Source organism: Octopus sinensis, linkage group LG14 (genome assembly GCF_006345805.1).
Source record: "Octopus sinensis linkage group LG14, ASM634580v1, whole genome shotgun sequence".
Classification (NCBI taxonomy): Eukaryota; Metazoa; Mollusca; class Cephalopoda; order Octopoda; family Octopodidae; genus Octopus; species Octopus sinensis.
Window position 1 is genome coordinate 47,473,162 of NC_043010.1, and position 12,696 is coordinate 47,485,857.

The following is a 12,696-nucleotide window of genomic DNA, read 5'->3' on the forward strand; positions in this document are numbered from 1 at the left end:
TAAAACTTAGCATTGTAATAGACAATTATCAGAGATTATTTCTGAAAACAACTGCAACAATAATCAGCCAGCACACACGCACCCTGTTCTACAGGAATATCTGTGAGTCAGACCTATGAAAACGACCACCTGTTTTATAATTGAAGTGATGCGTGCATGAGTGAGTGCTTGCATGTATGTTAGTATCCGTATATCAGTTTATTTCCTTAAACGAACTGGCACAGCATAAATTGCTTTATTTATAGCGTGAAAGGAAGTATTTTCTGAATGGATAAGAATTAAACAGAGAGACGAGGAATAAAAGAAAATACGTGCTGCATAAAATAGCAGAGGAACACAGCGGAAAGAAATATACACCATAAATTCACATCAGATTAATATAATATAATATAATATAACAAGGCAGTTCGTTATCAACAGATTTTCGTCTTAATAATGAAATCTAGAACGGAAACAAACCTTTTAGTTCAGAAGCTTTTGACAGATACGTGAACAGGCATAACGTCTACATATGAAAAATTAGTATCACCGAGGGTGCAAGTATAAATGTGCATGTAAATATATAGATCAATATAAATGCATGTGGATGCTCATCTCTCTCTCTCTCTTTCTTTCTCTATGTGTGTATGCAAATCTGTGCTTCTGTATAAGCTGCGTTTATAATGTTTATATATGTTTGAATATATATGTGTGTATGTTTATATATAGGTCCGTATATATAATATATATATGCGTGTGTGTATGAACATGTATGTATGTATACACACACACACACACACATACATACATACATACACACACAAACATAAAGAAGTTATGTGTAAGTGTGTGTTAGAAAACTAGTGTTTGTTTGTTTATGCATCTGTACTTTAATGGTTGGGCAAAAAGATCTGGGTATCTATATAAATACCACACTTAAATAAGGACTGGAGCCAACTTACATGACTAAAACACTCAATGCAGTGCCCCAGCATGACAGCAGTAAGATGACAGAAACTCCGTGTGTGTGTGTGTGTCCAGTATACACAATTGAGGCTGAATTACATTAAATTAACCATTGATGTATCATAATGTGTATACACCATTGATAGGCCAATTACCACAGTACTCATCTAGAGATAACATTTCTTAAGGACATGAGGGAGTTGAGAAATCATTCCAGCAGTGACTAGTAAAACCTCCTGATGCACTTCAACCTTTTTGGACCTTTTCTATGACAAGTACTCACATTCAGCCACATACCTGGACAAGAATTTGTCACCTCCAATACAGGAAACAGTGAATAACATAGTCACTGATGTTGTATATAGTTACCTGGCTGAACAAACTTCTAATCACACAGCCATGCCTGCACCTATACATACGCGATATTTGAAACAAATATATAACCAGGTCATTTACCTCTTACTTATTTCAGCCATTGTACTGCAGCCATATTGGGGCACTCCCTTGAAGGAGTTTTAGTTGAATGAGTCAACCCGAGTACTTAATGCTCTCTCTTCTAAATGTGGCACTTCTATCAGTATCTTTTGCTGAACCGCTGTGTTACAGGAACTTAGATAAGCCAACACAGGGTGTCAAGTGGTGGTGGTGGTGTAGGTAGTAGACACAAATACAAAGGCACACACACATAAATATATGATGGTCTTCCACTCAGATTCTGTCTACTAAATTCACTCACAAGGTATTGTTTGACTCGGGAGTAACAGTAGAAGGCACTGGGCCAAGGTGCCATACAGAAGGACTAAGACCATACTATGGTTGCAAAGTTAGCTTCTTGACAGCCATGCATGTATGTGTGAGTGTGTGTATAGATATGTAAAATATATTGTTCAACCCATGTCAGCAAAGGAAGACGGACATTAAATGACGACGATGAGGATGATGAACTATATACATACATATAATAATAATAAAGCATTTATTGGTACCCTACCAATATGGCATTATTGCACCAATATCATATTATTTTAAATTCAGTTTAACTGAAAAACTTCACAAGTTTTTGGAGTTCTCTTAAAATCTGAATTTTCAACTGCTAGCATACAACAAATCCTTGTCCAGACCTGATCCCAATGCTGGATGCTCAAGAACCAAATGAACATGTTGGAATCACCATCATGAAGCTGGCTCTGAACGAGGATCTTTGCTATCACTCATACAAGAGGTGCTAAGGACAAATTCCGACAGTCAAGGCCAAGAAACTCTTGGTTCTTCCCCAATAGATAAAAACATCTGCAAGGACCAGCTCCACAACAGCCAGAATAACAGGTAGCTTGCCTACAACACGTGTAATGTTCCACATAACATGAAAACCAAGTTCCCCCAGACTGTGATGGTCTTTAGATTTATCTCTAGCGAGGATGACATCATGCTGGCCCATTTCTTTGAATACGGTCTTAGGTTCAATTTGGAAGGCTATGTGAAACTGCAGGAGACTTTGGTCAAAACCCTTGATGGTGAAATTTACTCCTGGAAGGGATATATGCAGGAGTAGAAATTGGTTCTTTACCATACCTCCAGAAAAGAGTCAGAAGTGGTTGTTGGAGAATTTCTACGACATCACCAGCCCCACTTTCTGGCCAAATGTAATCCAATGGGTTACTATGTTTGGGCTGCAGTTGAGAACGATACCAACTACACTACCTGCAACACTAAGGCCAGGCTGGTGGTCAAGATCAAGGAGGTGATTGAAGATTTTCCTAGCAATACTGTGAGAAACACGTGTCTGGTTCCGGAGCCATCTGGAAGTCATGGTTGAAGCTGAGGTTGACAGTTATCTCTCAGTTATAACCTAATTGGTATCTTTTGATTTTTCAGAATATTTATATTTCAAGATGGGATAGTGTTTTCTTTTCCATTTATGCACACCGTCAAATTCAGCCTGAACATCCATATTTATGTATATACGTACGTACGTATGTATGATGTATGTATGTATGTATGTATGTGTGTGTGTGTATGTATGTATGTATGTATGTATGTAAAGGTAAACATATGTACGCATACACACACACATATTCGTATATATCAATGTACATAAACATACATACACATATTTATATATGTATATACATACACATATGCATACACAAATACAAACACACACACACACATATATATGTATGTATGTATGCAAGTATATTCATCCATGTACATAGAAATACACATATGCATAACTATATGAGATACATCTAAACACACCCACACATTATATATATATATATATATATATGTGTGTGTGTGTGTGTGTGTGTGTGTGTGTGTGTGCATATGGGCGTACGTGTAGAAGTGTACACTGTTGTTCATGTTTACATACATACATACATACAGACAGGCCTCTGCATTGAATTACAATTATGTGTTGACATATTCCCAATATAGTTCAAACAGATTTTCTCACCTCCAACCTGCGTCGGATAGTTAGCATTTTATTGTATTTATACATAATATCTATGTAATATGAATATAACCGCTAATCTCGTCCAATAAGCTACCCTCACGTTCTTAAAATGGGATCTACATATTTTAAGTCTGGAATCAATTGAAAATATTCATTCACTACCAATAAGGTCTGGATGATTATGTTCAGAAAACGCCCAACTGATTTGCAGGTTTAATCAGTTATGTAAGTGGTGAATGAAAACAAAGTCTGAAAACATGTCACAATATTCGTCTATGGAAAAAAAAAGTCATTGGAAAAAATTTCATATTGTATAAATATATATAATAAATGATAGATTTAATTACAAAAAATAATATTTGAAAATCGCTTGGCCACAAAATTGATATAATAGTGTTTCACATATGTGGTGGAAAAATAAATCACGTTTCATATATCTATAAAATCTTAAATAAAACAATGAAAAAAAGAAAAAGAAAATGTTAATCAGTCATTTATTGATATTCTCCGTGACTTTTTTTTTCCTTCTGGATTCATGTAATATAGTTCTTGATGAAATAGAACTAGTTGGGTACCTTCGCCCCGCCACCCAACAGTTGTTGCAAATGAACAAGAGCTGAAACTGAATGGGTAAAAAAAATCGATATCTCTATATTTTATATATATAAGTGACAATCTACAGCCATAGATATATACATATACATATATATATATATATATATATATATTATATATATATATACGTATACACACACACACACACTACGCAAACTATACAGTATGGATCTACAATACTGTCGACTTTGAATTAATATACCCACCCACTCTATTGACAAGTATACGAGTGTCTATTGTTTCTGATTACACATTCTTAGACGATCGTGTACGTGTGTGTGTGTGTGTGTGTGTGTAAAAACTGAACACTGACTAGCTTATGTTTTATAACAAGTCGTTCATATATAGACATAAATATATTCAGCTAGCAATATTTCTCATATTGTTTAGAAATAGTGAAATTGAAACATGGCACGGGTGAAGACCAATTTGCACGGATTTTTTTTTTTTTTACGAAATAAAGACACAAACAATTAAATACATACATACATATATATATATATATATATGATGTGCGTGTGTATATCTATATCATAGTGATGTCTGGGATTTTAATGAAAATTCGAATTGTATTTGTTTACAATTGCACATTATATGTAGCTAGCTTGCATCGCATATATGTTTCTATATCTATAGCTAAATATATATGGGGCTGTGCATATGTTTCGTGGTTGTGTTAGGATTATCATAATAGACAAATTGTTATTAAAAATTGATCGAGAAGAGGGTAACACATGATGTACTACAGTTGAATTCGTGACTACAACATTGTCGACATAATACTCAAGTGACAGGTTAGGTGCGTGAATGCAGTGCTGTTTACATTGCATGTTGACTCACAGACTTCGCTGACAAAAGAATAACACATCATCACATTATTACCATTATGAGAGAGAAATCGTTATTGTAATTATCACAGAAATAATCATTGAATTATTTGTTATTGTCATTTATTAGTTTACCTACCTCTAGGATGAGAAAAAGTTAAGGTACTGCACCGTTGGCAGTACCCGTGCGTATGTATCGTATCCTTTTTTTTGTTTCTTTTACTCGTCTTTTTTTGTTGTTGTTGTTGTTTTTACTTGTGAGTGTCTTAATTAACTGGAAGAAATGCAGTTATGACAATTGCCGAAGAAAAAAAAATAATAATTCGCACTGAATGTGAGAATGACATCAGAGAAGAGATAAGAGAAAGAATGAATCGAACAGTGGTAAGAGATCAAGAGTAGGAGGCGGGAGCAATGATATGTTTATGTGGGTGGTTTTATATGTATGTGTGTGTGTGTATTATATATATATAGAGAGAGAGAGAGCGAGAGAGAGAGAGAGAGACAGACAGACAAAGAGAGGGATAGAGAGACAGTCAGGCAGAGACAGAGAGTGACATGTGGAGAAGGAAGAGTAGATAAATAAATGGGAGGTGCAAAACAACTTTACTGAACCAATACAAAATGGCTACATTATTAGTCACGTGATTTAACACTTAGAAACTAAAAATATAAGGGAGATAACTTTATTTTTTGCTTTATTTTTTACTTTTCTTGCGTCAGTCATTGGCTTGAGGCAATGCTGGGGCACTGTCTAGACTGATTTTAGTCGAACGAATCAACTCCTGTACTTGTGTTTTTATATTATTCTCTCTTTTTTTTTTTTTATAATCTGGTAGTTACTCTATCAATGTCTTTAGCTGAACCGCTAGCTTACAAAGACATAACAAGCCAATGTCAGTGGTGGTGATGGTGGTAGGGTGGATAAACAAAAAAACACAGAGATATCCATATATATACACATACGAATACGTAGGAATTCTTTCAGTTTTCATCTACAGAATCCGTCCACAAGGCTTTGATCGTCCCGGGGCTCTTGTAGAAGACACTTGTCCAAGGTACCATGCAGTGGGACTGAACCCAGAACCATGGGGATGGGAATCAACCTTCTTACCGTACGGCCAAGTCTGGCAGAACCGTTAGCATGCCGGGCGAAATGCATAGCCGTATTTCGTCTGCCGCTACGTTATGAGTTCAAATTCCGCCGGGGTCGACTTTGCCTTTCATCTTTTCGGGGTCGATAAATTAAGTACCAGTTACGCACTGGGTCGATATAATCGACTTAATTCGTTTGTCTGTCCTTGTTTGTCCCCTCTGTGTTTAGCCCCTTGTGGGTAATAAAGAAACAGGATCTTTTCATTTTCAAGGCCTGATTGTCAGATTTTAAGATCCAAACAACATACTTTTTTTAATATTTTATCTTTTACTTGTTCCAATCATTAGACTGCGGCCATGCTGGAGCAGCGCCTGGAAGAATTTTTAGTCCAATGAATTGACCTCAGTACTTTTTTTAAAGCCTTGTACTTACTCTGTCGTTCCTTTTTGCCGAACCGCTAAGTTACGGGGAAGTAAACAAACTAATACCGATTGACAAGCGGTGGTTGGGGTACTAACATAAACGCACACACACACATGTATATACGACAGACGACGGAATTTTGGTATAAGGACGCCATGTAACCTCTCATAACGTTTTATTTTTCGGAATTTTTAGAAAGTCTTTGCGAATTTGTGTTCTACATACGGGAATTCATATGCAAAATAACGGATCTTTTCGGTTTGAACGACAGTTTTTTCTAGCGGTGTCATATGAAATTGTCACCCATAATTAATACCCTAGTATCGATCTATTGCATTTCAATCTCTTTTAGGCTTAGGGTTAGTTAGGGTTAGGGGTGGGGGAAGGGTATATTTTTTCTTCACAAATGTAAATAAACCCAATCTGTTTCTTAAACGAGGGACATTTTCATACGGCACAGAATGTTTTCACCTCAATAGACGTCATTGATTGGTTGAAATTGCAGAAATTGAAAAAAAGCAACAACAAATATCTTACAAACTATAGAATTTTCTCAATAAAGCCAAGAGAAAAAGGTGTTTTATAAACATATTCTACCAGTATACGAAGTTTAAAAGTGTTTAGTTACGTGGAAACTATTTTAAAAAACTGCCGTTCAAACCGAAAAGATCCGTGAGATGTGCTAAAAATTACAGCAATATAGCGCTTAAATCACATTTTTTTTGCATAATCATATGAATTCCCGCGTGTAAAAAACAAATTCATCAAAAATTTTTTGAAACTTCCAAATAAAGAAAAAATTATGAAGGGTTATATAAAGTGTTTAAACCAGAATTCCGCCGGGCGGGCTTGTTTCAGTTTCTGTCTACCAAATCCACTCACGATGTCTTAGTCGACTCGAGGCGATAGTAGAAGACAATTGCCCAATGTGCTACGTTGTGGCAATTAAGCCCGAACCCATGTTTATGAAATGAAAAAGGGACGTAAAAAAATAAATAAGTGACGCTCTACGTCGGCAAATGTACAAAGTTAAAAAACAAAAGATAAAAATAAGTGTAATAAGAGTTAATGAAATTCACAAGATCAGATAATACTGTGTGCCACGAGACTACGTGAGTTCTGCCGCTTCGGACAGGTGGTTTCTTGTCAAAAGCAATGTCATCATCTGACAGTAGATCTTCTGTCTTTTACTTGTTTCAGTCACTGACCGGCGGCCATACTGGAGCACCACTTTGAAAGGTTAAATTGATCAAATCAACTTCAGTATTTACCTTAAAAACCCGATACCTATTTTATCGACGTCTTTGTCGAACCGTTAAGTTACGGGGACGTAAACAAACGAATACCGGTTGTCAAATAGTGCTGGGGACAAGCACGTATATAAAACACGTCCCCCTCTCTCGCTCTCCTCTCTCTCTCTCTCTCACACTATATATATATATACTACTACTACTACTACTACTACTACTATGGCAATCCCTCAAGGTCGAGGATGATGGTCTTCGCGCAAATTTATTGGTGAGTCCGCAGGTGACTGATAAGACCAATTCTTGCTCGAAAAGATCGGTCACAGTGCGGACATCTAGTGCCGGAAGGGAGAGTCGCACGTGATTGTTGTTGGCGCTCCTTCCATCGTCGTCTTTTCTCCTCCAGCTCTGCAGACCTTTTCGACTCGAAATTCGCCGTTCCCTCATGGATAGTGGTTTTCCAGAGTGGTCTGTTTTTTGCCGTTTCCTCCCAGTTGGTGAAGTCAATGTCACACTTTTTGAGGTTCGATTTCAGGGAGTCCTTGTAGCGTTTCTTCTGGCCTCCTTTTGTACGCTTGCCGTCTTTGAGTTGGGAGTAGAAGATTTGTTTGGGAAGTCGTTTGTCAGTCATTCTAACCACGTGGCCGCTCCATCTTATATATATATAAATCAATTGATGATTTTTCTTTCTAAATTAAACCAATTGGAATTAATGATGGCAATCAGACTAAGCTTTGAGCAAAGGAAATTCATTCTAAAATGCTACTGGAAGTGTGAAAACGCAGTTAAAGTGCAAAGACAGTTTAAGAGGGAGTTTCAAACAGATCCACCAACGCGACCAAGGATGTGGTCTTTCCGGGATCCTAAACTCGGATTTGTGGCTAAATCCGAGATCAGTCTGGCGAGCATATACAGACTGACCAACATCAACAACGGCAGAAGGGGTGGGGGTGGGGTTACCACCCTCTCCCTATGGCGAAGCACAAACGAGGTGATTATATGGTTTATTTCCAACAGGGGAAAATGAAGAGCAAGGTTCACCCAGTTCAATATATTCTCTTTTACTCTTCTACTTGTTTCAGTCATTTGACTGCGGCCATGTTGGAGCACCGCCTTTAATCGAGCAACTCGACCCCGGGACTTATTCTTTTGTAAGCCCAGTACTTATTCTATCGGTCTCTTTTGCCGAACCGCTAAGTAACGGGGACATAAACACACCAGCATCGGCTGTCAAGCAATGCTAGGCGGACAAACACAGACACACAAACACACACACGCATATATATATATATACATATATACGACGGGCTTCTTTCAGTTTCCGTCTTCCAAATCCACTCACAAGGCTTTGGTCGGCCAGAGGCTATAGTAGAAGACACTTGCCCAAGGTGCCACGCAGTGGGACTGAACCCGGAACCATGTGGTTGGTGTAAACAAGCTACTTACCACACAGCCACTCGTGGATTTTTACCTGTCTACATCGAAAGGATTACTAGTCAGGGCACTTTCCTTCGCTAGAGACTTCACTGACATTAGCGATAGACATAGATGTCATCATATCATGCACGCCAGGAAAACGGTGCTGTTTAATAAAGTTTCAACCTAAGTCAAACAAAGCGATCCCGTGGGTTCATTTAACTTAGCGATAGGGGTCTATGACAGCGACCTCATTGGGCTGTCTATCCTGCATACCCTAAAGAAGAAATTTTCTTCAGTCTTCTTTGGTCTCTACAGAGATGACGCCCTAGAGGGGTTAATGGGCAAACACTAGATAGGTTTAGGAAAGATGTGACTATCACCCTTAGCTCCATGGAACTTAAAATTACAATCGAGACCAACCTCACCATCGCGGACTTATTAGACGTCACGCTCGACTTGGGCTCCGGTACATACAGGCCCTACCACAAGCCAACCGAGAGGTTCTTACCACCCACCCATCGTGTTCAGAAACCTGGTGTAGGGTGTCAGCAAGAATCTCGAACCAATCCTCTAACCAGGAGATTTTAGACGCTGCGGTCCCTTACTATTACGAGGCCCTAATTGCTAGCGAATTTAAGGTCCACACGTCTTACATGCCGAGCCCTAACACCCGCAGAAGGAGGCGCCACCGAAATAGCGTTTGGTTCCCCACCACTTCTCCCTCAATGTAAAAATGAGTGTAGGTAGGATATTCTCCAGCACTTTACACAATCACATAGGTACGGACACCTGTTCCACAGACACAACCTAATAGCCTCTTTTAGCTGCGCCCCCAATATTATGAGCATTTTAGTTAACACCCCTAGGGCACGAGCGGAAGCGGGATGCTCATGTAGGAACTACAGCAGATGCCCAGTGCGAAACCAAATGAGTCATCTATGAGGCCCAGGTGGTATCTGACCCTAATAGTCGCAGCAACTTTTCCAGCAGCTACAACAGTAGCAGGAAATAGCAGCAACACCATCGTTAATGATAATGCTCATAATAATAGCAATAATAACAACAACTACTATAGCTCCGACAACAGCTCCAACAACGGCGGTAGTTATAGCAGTACCAACGAAGATACCAACAATGACAGCAACAACACCAACAATAACAGTAGTAGCAGCGTCAACAACAACAGAAACAGCAACGCCTGCAGCAGCATTCGGATGCTCCGGAAACACCTTCAAGCAGCACCTCTCCAACCACAAATCCTCGTTTAGGATCCCAGAAAGACGTTATGCCTCATCCTTGGCCTGTCATGTGTGGAGCATGAAGGACGAAGGGACTCCACGTGCAATCACATGGAAAATTCTAGAAAAATCAGATCCCTACATCAACGGGAGCAAATGTTCCTCTCGACCCGAGGAACATTTTAAATTCCAGGACGGAAGTCTTCGGACCTTGTTTATACTTTAGGCGATTCCTATTGAAATCCTGGGACCCGCAAGCTGACTAGGTGGATTCTGGATAATGGTCTAAGAGAGACAGTTCCTTACGCTTGACCTTTCTTCTTAGTTTTTGTGTTCGAAAATTAGCCACGAGGCCTCTTCTTCCTCCAATTTCAAGAGAAGTTATAGGTCACCGGCAATTCGGGTCTGACAAAACGTATGTAATGCTAAGCGATTTTTGGACGCGAAACCCTGAGTAACCACATGAATCAACCATAGTTAACATTCTCTAAATACTCTACTGTTCTATAACTGAAAGTGTACTTCTCTTTCGGATTTATAATTTACTGACAATATATATAAGTTAGATGAGGCCGGTTTATGGGATTTCCCCGGGTTTCACGTCCACAAAGCGCTTAGCTTTACGGCGTATCATCAGATCCCAAACCTGTTGGCCTATGGCCTCTCTAGCAAGTGGCCTCTCTAGAAAATGGAAGAGGAAAGGACCTCGCTACTCAATGCCAACTTTTGTTCGGCCCGCGGTTATAGTGGAAAACACTTGCCCAAGTTGCCACTCAGCTGAACTGAACTCAAAACCATTTGGTTGGAAAGCAAACTTCTTACCACACAGACATGTCTACACCTTAAAAAAAAAAAAGAAAAAAAATATGGTGAAGAGAAAAAAAGGAAGTATTTTCCTGGTACTTACATTACCAGGCCTAAATGTAACAAAAAGATGCGAACTGATAGTGTTTTTCCCAGGAAAGTAGGATGAGCAAATCGAAAGCATTCAATTTTCAGTGATGTTGCTATGCTAGGAATAAATAATTGCGTGATAGTTGTAAATGGTTGACACTATCATACTAGAAGTGCCATTCATTTTCATTATCATTATCGCGACAATATGTCAGCCTATGAAAAGATATTGATTTCAAATTATGGCATTAGGCCAGCAATTTCGTGGGTAGATCTATTACATCGACCTCAGTGTTCAACTGGTACTTATATTATCGACCCCTAGAAAGATGAAAGGCAAAGTCGACCTCGGCGGAATTTGCACCCAGAACGCGAAGACGAACGAAATGCCGCTAAGCATTTCGCCCAGCATGCTAACCATTCTTATTTCTTTACTACCCACAAGGGGCTAAACACAGAGAGGACAAACAAGGGCAGACAAACGGATTAAGTCAATTATACCGACCCCAGTGCGTAACTGGTGCTTATTTAATCGACTCCGAAAGGATGAAAGGCAAAGTCGATCTCGGTGGGATTTGAACTCAGAACGTAATGGTAGACGAAACGCTAAGTATTTCACCCGGCGTGCTAACCACTCTGCCAGTTCGCCGCCTTTGCTCATGATGAAATATTACCATGCTTGAAAGCAAATATATGTTAGCGATAGGAAGGGCAGCGGGCCGTAGAAAATCTACTTCAACAAACTCCGTCCGACCCATGCAAACATGGAAAAGTGAACTTTAAAACGATGATACACACACACACACACACACACACACACACACACACACACACACACACACACACACACACACACACATACATACATACATACATACATACATACATACATACATGCGAACAAACAAAAATACCCTGGTGTTGATGTTGAAATTCCAATGAAGGTGCCTTGGATCTAGGTCAAAAACCGGCACCTTCTCTATTGGCAAGAAATCTTGAAATAAAACTGAATAATAAAATGCGCGCGCGTACACACATGCACAAATATTTAGTTTAGTTTGTTAATGTAAACGTTACTTTTATAGCAGAGCACTTTGGACTTTTTTAATAGTGTTTATAAGCATCAAAATCTAGTAGAACACGAAATGCACCATGTATTTCGTCTGTAAAAAGAAATTCTTGAGAGAATTATCTCCCTTACACTTGTACATGTTGTATAGGAAAATGGCGGGAGCTGGATACATTTAAACGGCAGTAGTCGAAGCCAAGTTAAATAGATACACAACGAAGTGATAAGCATTGCACCTGCTCTCACTGTTGTTATTCTTTACAATCGCCAAGCGCAAATGAAGCTAGTTCACAGTAGAGGAGTTGGAAGCTGTAAAAGCAAGACCCTGTATGCCTGAAAATAACAGAGGTAAGGTCGTAAAATCAATCCAATGCAAGCTGAGAAATGGTAGGAAATAAAAGGTTCAGAAAGTAATGAATGCAGCGAAAAAGAGCTTCGAGCTTAGGAAAATAATGGGACGCACTC

General features: G+C 38.9%; 1 protein-coding gene across 5 annotated transcripts in view; it reads right to left on the bottom strand.

Moving 5' to 3' along the window:
• LOC115218917 (coiled-coil domain-containing protein 186) overlaps nucleotides 1-12,696 on the bottom strand; it is a 145,129-nt gene that overhangs the window by 111,405 nt on the left and 21,028 nt on the right. The window contains exon 1 of one of the 5 annotated variants that reach the window (XM_029788917.2): nucleotides 4,985-5,248. The exons of 3 other annotated variants lie outside the window; for them this stretch is intronic. The gene's annotated coding sequence lies outside the window, so the exon portion shown is untranslated. Of the gene's footprint in view, nucleotides 1-459; nucleotides 579-4,984; nucleotides 5,249-12,696 lie in introns of those variants that run through there. One more of the 5 variants, XM_029788918.2, reaches the window with a different exon arrangement.